Source organism: Schistocerca nitens, chromosome 5 (genome assembly GCF_023898315.1).
Source record: "Schistocerca nitens isolate TAMUIC-IGC-003100 chromosome 5, iqSchNite1.1, whole genome shotgun sequence".
NCBI lineage: Eukaryota > Metazoa > Arthropoda > Insecta > Orthoptera > Acrididae > Schistocerca > Schistocerca nitens.
Genome location: NC_064618.1, coordinates 864,237,414 through 864,243,113, shown reverse-complemented (window position 1 = coordinate 864,243,113; position 5,700 = coordinate 864,237,414).

Below are 5,700 nucleotides of genomic sequence, written 5' to 3'. Positions count from 1 at the left end.
TTCAGCCCCGCAGTGCCCTTGTGGTCATGCATTAACAGTGCACCATGTTTTATTGTCGTGTCCCCGTTTTAGTCAATCTCGTGTTGTCCTGTCTCTGCCATCTACTTTACAGGATATTTTAGCAGATGACGCTCGAGCAGCTGCTCGTGTTCTTCGTTTCATTACTTTGACTGGATTGTCCAAAGACATCTAACTCTTTCACTTATTTTATCTGCATCTTTGTAAGAACTTTCTGGTGTCCCCCCCCCCTCCCCTTGAGTTTTACTAGATTCTATGTGCTCTAAAAATTGTGACTGGGCGCTAATGACCTCGGTAGTTGAGCGCCCTTAACCCCGCCCCCCCCAAAAAAAAGGCATAGTTAGCAAATGAAAGATTTTAATAGAGAACAATCAATGTATTTACCTTAATAGTCATCATACATATAGCAGTTCATGACATCCAGTCTTACAAATTTCAAAGCTCCACCATTTCTCTCCCCACATCCACCACTGCTGGCGGCTCACCTCCAACTGCGCAACGCTACGCGCTGTTAACAGCCAGCTGCCCAACACTACAATGTCAGACAACAATGCAAACTAGCCACAGACTGCACACAGCACAGCCAGTGATTATCATACAGAGCGCTAAGTAACGTTGCCAATAAGAAAACATAAACAGCCTACTTACATAGCCCCCATGCTCCCTACAAAAAATTTACAAATTTTTTGGGCAGTGGCCAATAATGATTTGATAAAATTTTTCATAATTACAATAACAAAGATATCAAATGCACACACTTATTGATACAATGTTGGTCAAAAGCCAAAATTTTCTCACAGTCCATAAAGACAGTCCTGATCGTTCATCACAGTAAAATAGCAGTGTTTTTCTCAAAGTCTGAGCAGTATAAGAAAATGCACACGGAAGTAGTGGATTTCCATGCAGTCTTGAAGAAGTAGTGTTGTCCTTCCAACGAAAAGACAGTGCTGACTCTTGACATGCAGACAGGTAATGGGCCACAACAGAGCTAACCCACCGCAGAGTCAGTCGAAGTTTTGAAGAATATTGGTAGGTAGGTCATCACAGAGTAGACCCACTGTAGTCCTTGTAGAAATAATGGTATTGTGATGGATCATCAAAAGTGTAGACCCATTGTAGTCCTTGTAGAGATGGCCAGCAGCCATCTGCTGCGACTCTGCAGGTGCACAATCACCATCGAAGAGTCTTGCAGACAATATAGCAAGTCCATAACCACCACTTGTGCACTCACAAAGTTTTTGGAATTTTCCTTAGAACCAGCAATGCTGTTATCCAGTCCCTTGCTGAATTTTTAACACACGTTCAAACACTAACAGTCCCTACTTCTCACATATTGTCCATATACTATGACCAACAGAAACGTGTGCAGTGAAATGGAACTTACAAGTTACATAATTTGATGAACTGGTGTCAATTACAATTTTATAACATAAGAATACAATTACAAAGGTACAAAATACATCATTAAAGAACATAACAATACAGATAAATTTGTAGTAGTACAGGCTTTACAAAAGAATAGAAATAAACAGATACATCAGTGTTACAGGAATTATGACATAAGTACATACATAAAAGATCAGAATAACTTTTGAAACATCAACTTCACACATGAGCATTAAAACAAAACAGAATAAATAATGTCTAAACATCTTTACAAAGAAAATAACATATTATTAGAAAAATACCAAAACATAACTCATATCAGCTAAACACATAAAGACAGGAAAAACACAAATACACAAGAGTACACCAACACATAACAGAATAACATAAGAGGAAAGGGCAGGGTTTGTTTTCAGTGTAACATTTGGTACTGCAGTATTTTGCAAACAAAACCTTTTTTTTCTTGGAGATCTCCCTTCGTTCATCATTATTCCCAAAAAGTCCTATCTATACCTGCTTTCTGTATTTTTATGTTCACATATTTCTCACCTCATTATTTATTTTCCATTATCTTACCTCATCATTTATTTCCAAGAAAATCCTCCCTAAACCTGTTGTCCCTAAACCCTACTTTTTTGCTCATATCCTCGTTCAAAAATACTTCTTTTTGGCCAAACCATTTTCTTATAGCTTCTCAATGCATTTCTTCCAATTCATCACAACTCGTTCTCTCATATAGCCTACCCCATCTTAAGCTAACTTAAATCTACTGAGCTCAGATGCTAAACTAAGGAACAAGGCAATGCAGCAGCACAAAACAATTAACACAAACAACAATGATAAAAAATAGAAATGGCAAAGCAAGCAGCATAAATTAGCAAAGCAAATGCAATATTACAACTAATATAAAGCAATGCGCAGAAAACAAGAAAAATAAATTCGTAGTAAAACTGGCTTAACAGAGTAACACAAATTAAAATTCAGTAGCACTATGCCTGGCAAACAGCAGCAGCAAATGTAATAACTTATATCTAAACATGACAAAGCTCAAGCAAAAAAAAATATTACAGTACAAATGGTCATCTTTAATACCTATGTCACATCTTAATACTAGAGTGATGCATCACAATTTATTCTACAAAAGAAATTACCAAGTACTTGAAAACAAAATTATGTATGCAGTTACTGTTATTAATCCCTTCTTATTGTTCTTTCCATTCCAAGTGCTCCATTTTCGAAGAATATGGATCATAAAATAATTATTTAATAGATCTGTTGACAGAAAGTGTTCATATTAGCAAATGCATTTAAGTTTATTTTATAAAACCAATGCTGCAACACAGCTGGAAAACAGATATCAAATGAAATAAGCAATTACGCAAACCAAAGCATAAAAACATCATTCAACAGCTCTGTGGCATTTCATAAGTCAGTAGAAATTCTCTCAATTCTCGTAGAAAGACATCAATTCATAAGCATTTCAGTAAGTAGCACAAAGTACGAGTAATCATGTTTCCAAGTAATGAGCTTGTCGTATTTGCGATGCTTTCTGCAAAGAAATGTCAATAGCGAGGATAATGGCCTCCCTTTTTTTCCACCTGTGCCTCTGAAAGGCACACACTAATGGCTTTTTTCCAGGCGATTGTCGCGCAGCTGGGTGCCCACGACGCATTACGTGAAGGTGGTCACTTAACTTTCTTACTGAAATATTTAAGACACCAGTTTGCATTACAGTGACAGTCTCATATAAAAAATTTCACAGGTCGAGAATTTGCGTTGCAAATGTTTAGAAACAAAATCCTATGAATATAACAGTGTTCAAAAAGTTTTCATCGGCATTGTGATACATTCACGCATTTACACACATTTCAGAACTCCTAAAGTACGATTCTTGGTTTCAAACATCCTTTTCCACAAATCAAAGTCCCTAACCACTACTCATTATTCCTTACCTTATTATACATATACATATTCGTCGACACTTCTTCAATATTTCATCATAAGAAATACGTAGCATAATCAAATTCCTCATATACGGTAGCATCATCTTATTGATCATAAACATATCTCAACAGCATAATACACATCGTCGTCGTAATAATATCATAACATCTCAGTCAATTCTCAAAATAGTCGTAGCTTATTCCAATAATTTCAAAACCTACAAAAAAATTCTCTGCTCATTTCAATAGTGTCATCTACCTCAAACATACTTTAAAAATCATGATCCCATACCAAATACATCATTCAAAGCTCTCATAGTATCACAATGGTTCCGGAAAATATGAAGGGTTCACACAGTACAGACAAAATACAACTTCATAAGTGTGAAGTTATCCAGCTGTGTAATTGCGTAAACATCTGTCACTGACGTAGTAAAAAAGACATGTTTGTTTCTCTGTTAGCTAATCAGATAGCTGTGTAATTTGTTAGAGAAATATGGTACCGAAGTGTAAAGTTGTATAAGCAAATACCATATTAGCTAGGGCTCCTTGTGCTTGCCAAACACATGGTACACAAAGTAAGCGTGTACCCCCTGAAGATTAATGTAATTATACCCTAATGTAATTATACCCTCAGGTGTTACAGATTACGGCAATTGAATGAAATGTATCACGGAAAACCTTTCTATCATTCTACTTCAAATATCTTTAAAAATAAATTTTTTAAGTACAAAAATTAATCACTCAAATACGTGTCCTGTAGCGCTAAATGTGCGTCTTGCTGTAAGATAATTCTGTTGAAGTGTCGTAGTTATCGTCCTCTGTAAGCAAAGTTCTGCTGAAGTCAATGTACTCACCTCATCATAAACAAAAGTGAGATGCTTTGCGTATAGATATAGTAGTTATTATGCTTATTGCTGTGATGAAGAAAGTACTATAATGTAACATATTGTTGTGATACGAAAAACGCTGTCTCATTGTAGCTATACCACAAAAGTTACTACTAAAACATGTTTTACTTTCCAGAAGAATTCAGAAAAACTGTGCAGATATAAAACGGATACACCGCAAAAACAACAATGTAAATTGTGTCACACATTAGTAGCGTCATGATATAATCGTGTAGCTGTCAAAGAAACCAAATACTAAGTCATCTTTAATCTCACAGAAAGTACTTCAAATAAAGAATGTATTTTCAAGTAAACCAAAATGTTGCATTAAAATCTCATTAGCAGTATATGTTCTAAGTATGTAAGCCTAATAGTCGTTACGTAATCGTGCAACTAACAAGCAAGAATGTACACACACAATAACACTGTGTCGTCTGTTCACAATAACAATGCATTCGTAATTTCTGTTTAAATAAGTTCTCTTCGTTCTTGACTGGATATTTAACTTCAAACACTGTTACATGTTAACAGATTCTAAGTCTGACAAAGCCTACTAGCAATGTAAAGTGAAAAGTTATATGGCAAAGACAAAGTTAAAAAGCAGATTATCTCTCAACAAACGGTTTTACATGTGAAATGTGGTGCAAGCCTTTACTCTTACTACTATGCAGAGTTTCAACTTGAACGCAATTATCATGCGGTATACGTCGGTAAAGAATACTGGAATTTTTCTCAAGGTTAGCGTCTATGTTATTTTTCTCTGAGCCAGCCGGCGCACGTGGCTGCCTGCCTGCGGTGCGAGTCCTATGGTCTGTCTCTTTGTTGGCGCACGTCGTTACTGGGATTTGGAGACCTAACTTCTACAAATTCACCTTGTCGAGAGTGCCCTGCTTTGTTTGAATCCCGCCAGTTCTGATGAAATTCAGGTCTGTCGTTATGATTATATCGTCTGTCGTCATGTCGGTAGTTCCTGTAGTTTCTTTCTAGTCGGTTAAGTGGTGGAGAATTTCTCCCTGAATTATCACTGCACGGTTCACTGTTGCGTCTGAAGTTATTCTGTATCCCGTAATAATAGTTTTGGTTCTCAAATTGTCTGTTTCTATGGTAGTCTCTGTGATAGTCATTTCTATGGAAATGCGATCTTTCTGTGTAATTATTTTTACTCTGCCAACGGTTGTCATACGGGTGGTGTCTGTTTTGGTCACGATTTACGTTGTAAGAATAGCCTTGTCGTGTATTATTTCTGTCATCGCGGAATTGTGACAGATGTGACCTGTAATTGTTGTGCTCCTGTTTTCGCGTTCCGTGATTGTCAGTGTCAACTTCCAGTTCTTATAACAGTCCCTGAAAAGCTTCAATGCCGTCTTTGCAACGTCCTGCTAAAATAATATGTCGTAAATGTTCAGGCAATTTGATTATGCAAATGCGGATGAGTTCTGAGGGGCTGTATGGGTTTGAAAGAT